This window comes from Ambystoma mexicanum, chromosome 2p (genome assembly GCF_040938575.1).
Source record: "Ambystoma mexicanum isolate Mex_15411 chromosome 2p, UKY_AmexF1_1, whole genome shotgun sequence".
Taxonomy (NCBI): domain Eukaryota; kingdom Metazoa; phylum Chordata; class Amphibia; order Caudata; family Ambystomatidae; genus Ambystoma; species Ambystoma mexicanum.
The window spans coordinates 1,258,542,797-1,258,556,668 of NC_090923.1; the positions used below are offsets into that span (position 1 = coordinate 1,258,542,797).

Sequence of the window (13,872 nt, forward strand, 5' to 3'; positions counted from 1 at the left end):
ATTGTTCCTAAGTACGCTAAATTACTTTGAATCCAAGCAGATGTCCAAGGCCAAATGATAATGTTATTCTATAGCACTTACGCTTAAGCTCTTTTTTATAGAACAAATATGCATACAATATCACCCAACCAGTGCTGGTACTCATTTATGGACCTAAGAAGGATGAAAGGCTTTTTGAAAGAGAAAAAAAAAAAAAGATTTCAATTTTTTTTTCTTCCAAACCGACCCAGGCATGGCCAGAAAAAGGCCCCCACTCTCCAGAGACGATTTAGGCCTGGCCACGGGCCGAAAGGCAGAGGGGCCAATCCGACCCTGATTCCTCCAGCGCTATTCAGAAATGAGTTATCATGATGCACATATAATCAGCATAAGACAAATAAAATAAAGTTTGGTATTTAAATCCCATTTACTGCTTCTATTTCAATTTGGGCTTGATCCATGACCCTATCAATACTGGCGAAGTTTGTCATCAGGAATTTCACTAATGTTTGCGTGAGTGATAAGTGTGAGGTCGTCATTAGCCTATGCCAGAATTCAGATGATATAATTGCAGACGAAGCATTTTTAAAATCACCAAAGTGGGCAATCCTCACCCGCATCATCTCGGAACATCGCATTACTAAGTGTTTTAGTGATTCAAGCTCTTCACCACACAGTCTTCAGTTTCTTAGTTCTTCCGTGATCCCCAGTTTGGGTGCTATTACTTCAAGCATAGGCAGACAGTTACATTTTAAATAGCAGCCTCTATATTTGGCTGATGGAATTCTTTTGTATGTACAATGTAACCTCACACACCGTTATATATTCTAGATACCTTCCTCTATATAGTTTTAGCCTGGTTAGATCTTGCATGTCAGCAATAATGTCCCATCTTTTTATTTTTACCTTTAGTGATTTCTCTGCAACAATTTCACTGATACCAAGCTGTTCCATAAAGCAGTCGCATTTTTTCTTAAATGTGCATAAGAATGGGTTCTGCTCATTTTGCATCATTTTATACAGATACAAATCCATGTGAGGTTTCACTGCTCTAGACAGTTTGAAGTAGTGGTATAATATTTGTTTCATCATTGAGCCCACCATGAAATCAAGTCCAGTTCTGCCCGAATAACACTCACTGGGACCGAGCGTGGGAGACCCAGCACACTTTTCAGGATCCTTCTTTCCGTTCTATCTAGACATTTCCTATCCGTAATCAGGGCCATCTTAAGCCCTTTTGGGGCCTGGGGCGCAGACACCTGTGGGGCCACCTCCACCAAACCAAAAGAATTAAGGGATCTGACTGTCTGGTTGCATCTCCCATCACAATCACCACCCACAGCTTGATATGGTACCTCGCAAAACAAAATAAGCATAGGTACTACCTTTCAGTACCCACAACCCTCTTGATTCTTGCGGTAATCAGAATGATAAAGAAGTAGCATTTCAAGGGAAACATTAGCAGTCCACAATAAGGGTATGTGTGTTCTAGCATTGGTAAAGGACAATGTTCATCAATGGCAGCCACAAGGAAGGTATACAGGGCCATAGAATGGATCTATGTGATCACTGCGCCCCGGTAACTGCGACGGCCGAAAATGCCGTCACAAGTTACGGCGCAGCGCAGTGATCACATGGATCACTGTGCCTGCTTCCTCCGGCCTACATTACCCTTCCCAATCCCCCCACTCCACTCACCTTTAGGGCAGCACACACAGAAGCGTGCCACCAGCCACCTGCGATCCCTGCAGCGTCAGCTCTACCAACTAACGTGGGTTAGACCTTGTGCTGCAGGGTGCTGTTATTTTTCTTTTTTTTTTCTTACGTGTCCCCCTCTTTCTGAAATGGTAAGCGGGGGACACCCCTGCAACCCCTGACCCCCGTTACTGCACCCAGGTAGAGCGGGGAACACCCCTGCAACCCCCGCTCTGCTTGGACGCAGTAAATGTCACCCTCATTTTGTGCGCCTCCAAAGTCGCAGTGACTGCGGGGCGCACAAATGAGGGTGACATTTTTGTACAATACCCATAGAATGAATGCAGGACACAGATCCCATGAAAAAGGTGCACATAATCCAGAATAGACAGACTGCTTAGATTAGTTGCCTCACAGAATGCAAAATAGATCAAGCATGTATACAAGAGACCAACTGGAAGCAAGGAGAAAGCACACCTACTATTGTATAAATACTGGATGAAGATTAGAAGCTACTAGGAAGGTGTCCGTGTCCAGACAGACAGAGATTAGAAAGGCATATTTTTCAAGAAGTGTTACCATTGGAGAGCAAAGAAACAAATGGTTGTGGTGTGCAATATATAAATGTTCACTATTATTATAGGGGAAGTAACACAGTAGCCATTGAAAGCATGTATGAGGCTTTTTTGAAGACCATACCCTGAGAACAAAATCACTCTGAGCAGTGACATTTTTGAAAGGTTTGGGGACTGGTAATTTTGACAAATTAGGCAGCATGAGATTAAATGAGATGAGGATCACACAATGGTTAAGCAGAGATGTTGGGATTCATGCCCATTCTGCAATGTCTGCTAGTTTCTTTTCCAGATCTTACCATGAACCAAAATAATCTAATTTTATACAAGCAACTGAGAAAGTACACAAGTCACATTACCCAACACGACAGTTTTTTTTAACCTACTTTTTGTTAGAAGCGTATAATGAAAAATTGGGCTGATTCTACTTTAATTTCCTCCATCATCAAGGAAAGTATTTAAGTAAGTATCAGCATAATAATTGATGTGATCTTAAAAGATTTTATCTGGGTTTCCCTTTTGTAATTTAAAGCTTTAAATATTCCCAAAACACAGGATTGTGAAATTGTTATTTATTTATAAACGCACAGACAAACCTTTGCATTGTTCAAAAAAGCAAACCGTTTTTTGTGTCAATTGAGCAGACTTTAAAAGATGCTTGCCAGAGGCCTTCAATATCTGGTCCGTTTTCTTCCGTGTAGAACCCCTTCCACTCAAATGACCTATATAAAAGATCAGGTAATGGGCTAAACGATTCTACCAGCATGTAATATGGCAAATCTTTCCACAGAAGACAGCACAGTACTGTCAGTTATTTAAAATGATTTGTCCAAGATGACTGTATCACCTGCTGACAAAGCCAGGATACGAGAATGAACGCCTTGGTTTCACACTCTTGAATTAACACTTCATGCTACTCATTAGGGGTGGCTGCCTGGGTTTTACAACCGCCTGTCTGAAGAAACCGATTTCTGATTTCTAGACCTTTACCATACTGATGCTTTTTGTTTTTTAACAACCGCTATCTGGTTTAGGTACATTGCTGATAATAGCACCTGATGTGCTACAAAGCCAAGTACATGTAAATGCAGGTTTATCAACTCAAGACATAGGAAAGACGGAGTCAGCCTGGCTAGAATGAGGATTTGTAATCATGCCTACGAACACAGATCTCAGCAATGAGTGCTTAACACGCTGAGCTATCTTCTGCACCATCGCAACACTCAAATGTATCAATGAGCATTTCAACTTTGGCTGTTGCACAAGATCAATAGGCATTAAAGGATGAATTAATCAGAGCAGAATGGTATTGTCAACAACAGACAGGCAATAAATAGGTTTAGCCTTAGCAGCAGCCCATAACATATCCTAACGTGTGCCATTTATGTTTGGTCAACAACGGAAACTGGTTTCTAAAAATCATACAGCCTTGTGGGCCCCCCCCTCAAAGGTGGGGTTCTTGGGCAAGTGCCCCTTTTGCCTTCCCATAAAGACGTCTCTATCCATAATGCTCAATAATTCACAGTCATATGACACTTTCACTGATGTTTTTGCTCTATAGAACTCTGTCATCGGCAACAGTGAGAAAGCACAAAACCCGCGTTTGACTGCCTTTAACAATGATATACAAGGTCCTATCTTCTCTTTGTTTTTATTTTCTTAAATTCTTTTCTATTGTTTGTAGGAGACAACATATCTGAGATAACGTATGCATTCCACCATTGTGATAGGTGCATCATTTATCTTCCATGTATAGTGTGTTTTTATTTTCCTCTTAATACAGGTTATTATGTTGGATTTTGCTGGATTCAACGTTAAATGGTTACAAGCTAGGTAATTCACCATGCCAGTTAAACATCGCTGTAGGCCTGCAGGAGTGTAATCTATCATCGCTAAGTCATCAGCATATGCTATGCACCCTACTCTTAAATCTGTCGAGGGCGGTGCATACCCTTCCCACTTTCTTGCCTCTTCTCACATATCACATAGGTATAAGTGAAACAAAGTGGCTGAAATAACACAGCCATGGCGTAACCCTCTTGGTATGCGAACATTTCTAAACAGCTCTCCATTGGTACTCAACATCACTTTCATGTTATTTTCAGAGTATAGAATGCATATCATTCCAAGTAAGCCTTTATCAATACCGCAACTCTCTAACTTTTCCCACAGGTGAGATAAGTCAATGGTATTGAATGCTGCAGATAAATCAATGGCTGCTATGTATATGTTTTTTGGTTCTCTACCATCAACTTTGGAGATGCTGGCATGAAGTGTCACACCACTCTCCATGGTTCCTACACCCTTCCTAAACATAGTTTGTAGGGTGTGCAAGTGGTTTGACCTTTCTGCCCAGTTTTGAAGGTCTTGGAGTATCAAATAGGCAAACACCTTTGAGGTTTTGTCCACTAAAGAGATGTGGCAATAGTTCCTTGGTAGTTCTCTGTCTCCTGTTTTATATATTGTAATTATGATTGCAGACTCTGGACAGATACCAGCATTGGCTATATATGTGCAAATAGATTACCCAACATTGTGTCCCATAATCTAGAGTTGTTTTTCATTAACCTATTGGTCACTCCATCTGGTCCACTTGCTTGAGAGTTATTGAGCTTCCTGATCACAGATTCTATCTCTTTAGTGTCAAAGTGGTGGTCCTACTTTGGCAGTTTTCCTGCAGGATCAACACTTATCTTTACCGTTCCTTCATCTCCACCAAATGTATCCTTCAAGAAGTTAACCCAATCATGCTCTGACACCCCAGTTACTATAGAAGAGGTCTGTGTAGAACCTCCTATATTTAAGGTCCACCAAACGGCCCTTGAGTCCTTTTTATTTAGGCTGGACATTGTATTTTGAATATTTTGTATATATTATTGTGTTTATGATGTTTCAACTATAATCAATACTTTTGTTTTAGTGATTTGAAGTCTATCTTCTTAAGCTCTTCACTTTTTAGTATATTCTTCTTCACTGCCCTTATCTCTGCTCTCAACAGACCTCTTCTCTTCACCATTTCCCTATCATAATTGGCCCATTTGTCATCCAGACAAACTTTTGTGCCCGCTGTTTGCCTTTCTCTAGGATAGCATCCTCACCTCACCTAGTTCTAGCCTATCCAAATCTTGCATCTCTGTTTCAGTCACATTACGCTTAAAAATAAAAACACCTCCCATAAATATATCACCCCTTTTCTTTTGCCAGTCTATTAAGATGTTCTTTAACTCATTCATTATTTTCTCAATACCTCCATCTACCAGGGTAATTGAAATAGATATTAAATATGAGTGTTGTATGTGCTTTCCCATCAAACTTATCGGTCATTCTGGTTACTAGTAGCCCATCATAACAGGTTTTTACATCTTGAATTGTTCTTGAGTTCCGAGCTCGTATGGCCAAAATCAAACCTCCTACTAGTCGCCCTTTGGGACCTTTTTTTGTGTTTTTGGCATTCATCATATACCATTAAATACTGGTTTCTTCCTTCACCATGTTTCCTAGAGAGGAAGAATTTCAGCATCATGAAACAACCCATTTAGGTCCGCATGCAAGAAGGAAGTGTGTCCCCTTGTGTCCCCATTCTGACTCTTTGTCTTTAGCATAATAGGTCTCAAATCCATTCAGCAATAATTCTTCTTGACAATCATTTACCATAGATTCTACCAGTTTAGCTGAGAAATTTACAGCACATTTCCCTAGTCGGGAGAGATCAAACATGTGCACAAAACTCAGATCTGCCCAGGAGATATTTTTTAGTGAAGGCAAGGAAGCTCCCAGCTCTAAAATACTGCTCCTGTTCAGTGGTATGTTCCTATCCTCTTCGAATGCTGATTCGAAAATGATCAGACGCAGCCTTGACCGCTTGGTCAACATCTCACTCTTCTTTTTTTTATAGGGTCCATGCTGCTAAGATCTTTGCGTGCATCTCTCCATGTTCTCACTGGATTCTTATCCGGATTGTTGTCAAGAGACTGGTTCTTAATTCCTATACTTGATGACTCCCCTCCTGATTGCGCATTCCTTAGTACCCGTGTCATCCTCTCCTCCTCATTTCCTTCAATAGACCGATCTTTGGATAAACTGCGGTTATTTTTCCTTTCTCAGATCTTTTCTAAGGTTGCCCCACTGGGCATTCAACATGCTGCAGCCTCTGACTGTGTGTATTACCTTGGACCACCTTTGGCACTGACTCTTTGACAACCATCACATCTTCTGAGTCACTTCTCACTCTTGAGTTTGCTGCTTTCCACATTTTCTTCAAAAAAGTACATGATCCTTTGTTTGGGAGTTTTGCCCCCTTTTTTACATTCTTTGACTTTTTTGTCATTGGCATATTCTGTTCACTCCGGCTCCCAACGTGAGGTCTGGGCAACAGTAGATTACTTTCTGTCTACGTTTTCAGGTGTCTTTCCTTGATCTCCTTCGTAGGCATATCTCCTCCGTTTGGGGGGACTTTGTTTCCATGGATCATTGCGCCTTGTCTAGAGTTTTCTAAATAGCTTTTAATGTCAATATGCATCTTCGTGTTAGTTTTGACTTCGATGTTGATGATGTCATATGACCGTATAAATGATTGAAGGACAATATTCAGTGCTGCCAACTAGGTCATATGATCTTCTGGTAGCAGTGTTGAGTCATTCATGCCGTTCGCGCTTTCCTCTTTGTCTGTCATTCTCAATATCTGCATCAGGAATGGAGTATGTTTTGACTTGCTGTGTTTTAAAAATAGCGGGGGTTAAAATTAGCCACTCATCAACACCTTCAGCCGCTCTGATTTTATTTTCCAGGCTAATACACACATATCAAGGGGGTGCTCACCTCTAATTCCATCTCATGGTCGAGTATGTCCACACTAGTCTTATTCCTGCTCGTATTATCCTGCATTAATTCGCATTTAGCAACCACTTGACTATATAAATTTGCTGCTTTGGTCAGGAAGTAGTTCGTTATTTTAGATTTCAGTTTCGCCACCTACGTGTTCGTTTTCCTCTCTCTCTTTATGAGCTTGTTCGTCCTCCAATTCCACACTTCTCATATTGTAGCATTTAGTTTTGCCTTTGCCTCGCATATTAGCACTGAAATTCTTTGTTTTAGATTCTAGATTGTAAGTCAGCAGTGGGCGTATTCGTTCTCTAGGTAGCCTTACTGTGTAATTATCTGGAACCACGCATGCACTTATCGACAGTATTACTAATAAGACATATGATGATCCCATCTTTTTGTCTGGACTGCCTTCGATGAGGGGGCGTCTCAAGCTGTCTCATCGAAATCCCAAAATACAAAACACCAAACATTCTGCTATGCACACCGCTCTGCGCTCTGCGGATGTCTGGTGATTAAAGCTCCTCCTTTCGAGTCTGTACTGAAAACAGACTCTGCACCTCTCGCCGCTGAAAAAAGACAGACGGTATTGCTCTGTCTCTCACCAAACACTCTGCTATGCACTATGCTATCCGCTCCGTGGATGTCTAATGATTAAAGCTCCTCCTTTCCTGCGAACATGTAGTGAGCTAGTCAAGCCAATTCCTGAAAATAACTGAACTAATAGTGGGTTTACTACTCTGATTCAACTACCAATGATTTATCCAGTGGCTCTTTTGTTCCCTTTGACTAGAGAGATAACAGGCCCGCACAAAGACTTGATGCACATTAGCATCCAGGAAGCTTTCAAGAAATCAGGGCAAGTTCTCAATCAAACCACAGCCTCCCCAGCCCTAGGAGTCAGCAAAGAAACAGACTGGTCTACTGTAACAACACTTCAGTTCAGAGAAGGATGCCTATGTAGGGAGAATGGCTGTTCTCATCTGCCTCTTAGGGGAATCTGGAATAATTTTTTCCAAATGCATGCCCCGCTTGCCAATTTTTGAAGAAAACACATGCAGAATTGCTAATTACATGCCTAAAACATTTGCAGTTTTGTACAAAAATGACATATTTCACTGGGCCTCTGCCAGTCTTCCTCTTGAAGATTTTGATAACTCTTTTAGGTTTGATGGGACGTCACAATTCTTGCTGTAACAACATGCAATGTCCAGTAACGTTTTGCCACAAATTTGACTCCAAGACAGCCCAAAGAATTAACCTGCTACAAACAGACAATTTGAGAGAAAAGGGTATTTTTGGGCAAATGGCATTGTCATTTTAATTCAGCATCTCTTAGTACCTAGTTGGCTTAATGGTAACAGGGTATAAAAACAACACCACTTGTGTGAAGGTTAAAATATGCTCAATCATTTCAAACTTGGCCGAGCGTGGAATAAGGGAATGCGATGAAGGCATACATATGAAGAAGACATACTCAATATGACAGCAGAGCATCAGAACACACTAAAAAGTGTGCTCTGGGCAATTGGAAACCTTGAATTAATGAGCGCAGTCTGGACTAAAGTTCTGAATTGAATATGAAGAGAGTACAGAGGAGTTAAATGCTAAACGTATTAAGTGATAGAAAAGTTGTGGGAATTCCTTTTCTACACAAACTGCTCAGTAGACACTTAAATCCTTTAAGCAGACACGTCACACCATTTCTTTATTTGAACTGTTATCACTCATCCAAGATTAGAGTGTTATCAGGTCTGGCTTCGGAACATCTAATGGCCATGTATAATGTAATCTGCTACCTGTATTCTTTAAAGGAATGCATAGTGATATAGTTGAGGTACCACTAGGCAACTCCTTTTACCGCAGCGAGCTGCAACCTCTTCTTACTTAACTTCCATGCTGCTACCCTCATCCTCTCTCTTTGAAACCTTGAAATCATGTGCTGAAATCACAGGCAACGCATGCCTTAGAGAAACACCTGGATTTTCTTTTTCACCCTATTTGCAGAATTCTGCTAGTGAACAAATATCTCCCGGATTGTTCTCTCCCTTTTCTAACTTACCTTATTGCTCTTGAAATTAGATTATACAGGTACTTTCAGTAAATAAAAGTGCCAGGATATTGTACATAATTTCCTATATGTAATGGAGAAACAGAGTATCTAGATACTTACCTCAAGTAAAACAATTATATTGTGCATTTCCGCACAGCTAAATAAATATTGGCAAGTGGCTGTATTTTTAGAAGTGCTTATGATCCTACATCAATGCTATATTTTCCTCACATTGTGTTTTGTTCATTTGTGGACACACGATAAACTGATTCCCAGAGCTTCTACAGAAAGAGGTATTTGCCAGTTTTCTTGAATTATTTTATTTTTCTAGCCATCATGATTTTACAGAATTCCAACCAAAAATAAACAACACAGCATGTATTATTATTATTATTATCTGTTGATACAATAATTGAATGCACTGGTGGAAAATAAATATTTTTTTAATGAGCGTAATATCCGAAATAAAGTTCGATTTGGCAAATTGACTATTTTCAAAGCTCTGCAATGCACATGCTTGGTTCAATGTTATCATTGATTTAATGTGTGACTTCACCATAGCATCACTAATTATTTCAACATTCCCAGCACAACTTTTGCAGAAATGTGAACAATCCTTGAATCATCCAGAACGTGAAAATAATCATGACAATCTTTAACTAATACTTGTTTACTTCTTATTTAGGTGCAAGAAGCTTTTCACATACTCATCGGGACCTATACGTCGGGTAAAGACATGGAACACACTCAAGCACGACTACTGCACATTGTCTTTTTTACAGAAAATCAGCAGAAAAAGCACATTTATTATTTGCTGAACATGAGTATATATATATGATAACCACGTGCTTGTATCTGTAATCTGTTTTTGCTTTATTGATTGTATTTGTAAAGAAGTAAGAATAAATTGTCCAGAATGTTAGAGACCTTTTTGCAAAAGGACCCTGGTGGAAGGGCAAGGAAATCAAGAGTTACAAACAATAAATGTACTTTTAGATTATTTTCATTTTTGTAAAGCTGGTCATTTTGTAGTCCTTGAACAAAGAGGTGAAATCAAAATGGATGCTCGATTGATGTAATATGGGAATATGAAGACCAAGAGATATTAAGCTGGAAAAGCATGCATATGCTGTGGTATTTTGGCATTATCCCATCGTCCAGTCTTTTCCTAATGACAAAACAGGGGCTCTAAGTAGACATGTTTTCCAGATGGTGTCTGTAGTGCAGAAATCTGGCCAAAGGTTGCAGACCCCTTCCGTGACCATAAAGAGGGTGTCAAATCAGTGTTGACGCAAAAAAGAAAATTTCAGATTTAAAAAAAACACACAATCAATACTCTTTATAGAATTAAGAATGAAAAGTCAAAAAGTGATGATATTAAGTGAAACACATATGTGAATGCAGTTGCCATGGACACGATTCATCAACCTGAGAAAACGGTTATATTGAAATGAATAACCTCCAATATAATGGGCACTGATGACAAATCAGATTTAAAGAGGTTAAGAAAACACAGCAGAAAGAGTGCTTAAGTACAGCCTGCACCTTTTGCAGGTTTTCAATGGTTAATGTTCTGAAGCCTGCTGGCTGCAATTCTATTCCCTTTGAAATACCTTAAGATCCATTCCCTTGCTCAGTGCTTGCTCCTCCACCCATTCTCCCTCTCAATGTGTGGCAGGAATGACAGCTTATGCCACTCCCTAATGATCTCTCACCACTTTTCATTGATGTCTTACTGACAATAGTATTTCAACCAAATAACTTTTTTCTCAAACATTGTCAAAGAAAACAATTTAATTATGTAAGTTTTGAAATTGCATCTTGTGCTATGTTATGTCTTCTTGTATTTGTAAAGCGCCTACTGCCATAGTTCATGGCAACAAAGCGCGTTTACCTGTCAGAGATGATATGAGGTGGCATTTATAACGTGCCTGTGTTTCTAGGCGCGACAAGACAAGGAACGGGAAACAAGGGAGGACAAAATAATGATTTTACTAGGCCTTGTGTCATTCAGATCGTGCAATGCGGGGAAGAGGGAAGGGGAGAATGCAAGGGGGGAGGGGAAGGGAAAATGCAATTAACTCACAAGTGCAGCCAGCTGGTGGCTCATAAGTGCAAAGAGAAGGGACTGTAGGGTTGCATGTACAGACCCTTAAGTGCTAGGGAGCCCGGAGGCAGTGTGAGGGAGACTGGACCTGCAGGAGCCTGGGCCTGAGTTCTGAGGGTGACCAGTGCGTGGAGCAGTTAGGTGCATTATCAGGGGAGAGGAAGAGAGAAAGCGGAAGCAAAAAGGAAGGTCTTGAGTTGCTTCCGGAACCGGAGGTGGTTCTGCTCAAGTTTGAGAGAGGCAGGGGGGCTGTTCCAGAGGAATGCCCCAGCCAAGGAGATGGATCTGCCCCCAACTCTCTGCTTGGAGAAGTGCATGACCCTCAGAGAATTGGAGGTGAATGATGGGAGAGCTCGAGAAGGAAGATGTTTGGAAGAGAAAGTTGGAGGTAGAGCAGTCCCAGGCCCCAGAAAGCCTTGTGGACAATTCAGAGGGTCTTGAAGTTGATCCTTGCAGCCACGGAGAACCAGTGAAGAGATTTCAGTGCTGGAGAGATAAGTTCTCTGGGCTTGAGGCCAAGGACAAGTTGCGCACTCCTGTTCTGGATAAGTTGTAAAGGTTGAAGAGGCAGGAAGATTTAGAAAGAGGCTGCTACAATAGTCCAGCTAGAGCGAACCAGAGCTCTGGAGACAGTGAGCTTCTGGGGGAAAATGAGAAAAGGAATAATACCTCTGAGGAGGTGCAGCTAATTAGTTTGACATTTTAGACATGTCAGAGATGTGAGGAGAGAAGTAGAGGGTGGTGTTGAAGATGGCTAAGGAGGCAAATGAGGTGTACAACTGAAAATTCAGTAGAGGTAGCGAGGAGCAAAGTCAAAGTAAATAGTTGAATTGACAGCGAGGGATAGACAAGTTGCTTAGGAAGGCATGAGAATGAGGAAGAGCTATGTGTACAATTGGACCAAATTTATCATGGGCATCATCTGTATTATATGGGGTGCAGCACCGAAAGGAGAGATAGCTGGAGAAGAGGTGTTTGCTGTGCCAGGGGGCATGTCTGGAATCTACTCACTGCATGGTGAACAGGGCATTTTGAAGGCATCCCCAAGAACACACGACTGCAAAGCTCTTCTAATCACTTGCCTAGAACCCCCCAACAACATTTGGAAGGGGTTGTAAAACAGACATCAGAATTTGCTCATTTTGAAAGTGCTCCCTGAAAAGCAAGCACACATACCCTCATATTTTTGAGTTTCCTCATTTCTTTATGTCATGGTTAACAAAGCCCACCCGAGACCTGTATGGAAAGTGCTTAAGAACACCAAGAATGTCTATGGCTTAGCTGTGGTCAGACGCCTTAGCTGTCCACAGTTCAGGGTGAGCCAAGGCATGTATAAACCATGCCCAAGAAAACACAGCATGCAAAGCCCCTCTTTACACTCCCCTGACCTCTGAACGGCCAGGTTCTATAGGTGGGAAAGCTAGAAGGAAACATGGGCACATTTAAGGGAGGCCATGCGCTGTCCACCCTTGATGACCCATTCATATCCTCATGGCTAGTTCATGAGTCCTTCTTTATTTGGTACCTAATCAATTATGTTGGGAGGAATGTTTATTTAAAAACGATTGTACTGTAGTGTTGTAAAATGTACCTATTGATTAATTTAATTAATATTTCAGCTTCTGATTCAACGCATCCAGAGTAGTCTGTTTCATCAAATCAAATACATGTACATGCTGTGAAATAAATTGCCATCTGCAACCACATAACAATATTGATTCTACATTGACTTATGAGTCTCAAATTTCATCCCTGCATGCAAAGCTTTTCTTCTTAGCTTATTCAAAATATTACTGAGGGTCCTTTTCTAACATAATCCACTTACAAGAAAGAGACCATAAACACTTGCACCTATGTGCTGCTGGTCCCCTGCATGTAACTTCAAACATGTACAAAGCATAGTGTAAAACAGGCGAAATTACTTTTACTCTCCATATTTACTCTCCACTTTGCAGAAGAGTAAATGCCACCTGCAAATTACTCTTTGCAGACTGCGTTAGCGTTTGCTTATGGATTCCTATGGAATCTGTTGGCTTATTAGCTAGTGCTAATTTGCGGTTGAATTCATGGGAATCCTTTTTTTAACATGTACCTAAAAATTGAATGCAGGTGTAATATCCTGTGATCTACCAAGACGGAGGAGGAAAGAGAGGCGTGGTTGCAAAACTCTTGTTCGTGCTCCTCCTATGCATTGGAAGGGTATGAAAACGGGCTGGACCAATAACTAAAGGTGTACAAGCCAGTGGTGGCTGGTGAGTATGTGAAGTGGTGGGGCATAAATGCATGGCCCTAAATGTGCGAGTGAACAAGCCCAGTCCCTATAAAGGGGATTCAGGGAGGCATGGTGGGGTCTCTCCCCTCCGCAAACATTTTGTAAAAATGGGGTCCAAAACAAGCAGTTTACTGACCAGCTTCACACAAAATTATCTTTAAAGCCTTTGGTTGTAGATTCTAATGATGGTAAGCTACTCTGACCTACGCAAGGGTACATTTTAAAACAACTTGTATTGAGTATAGCTGGTACGGACATGTATGCAAAGACAGTTGTGATACCCTACTGCTGCAAATGTAAAACATGGGTGTGCGTAATGGGCATAGAGGAATGATTGTATCTATTGTTCAGCCAAGCTTATTGGCATAAC

The 13,872-nt window shown here is 40.9% G+C and overlaps 1 protein-coding gene across 2 annotated transcripts in view; it reads left to right on the forward strand.

Moving 5' to 3' along the window:
• The window catches only part of LOC138567407 (lipopolysaccharide-induced tumor necrosis factor-alpha factor homolog), a 227,460-nt gene extending 217,331 nt beyond the window's left edge, over positions 1-10,129 (forward strand). The window contains exon 8 of one of the 2 annotated variants that reach the window (XM_069645581.1): positions 9,809-10,129. The gene's annotated coding sequence lies outside the window, so the exon portion shown is untranslated. The remainder of the gene's footprint in view (positions 1-9,808) is intronic. The other variant, XM_069645582.1, reaches the window with a different exon arrangement.
• Positions 10,130-13,872: the final 3,743 nt, after the last annotated feature.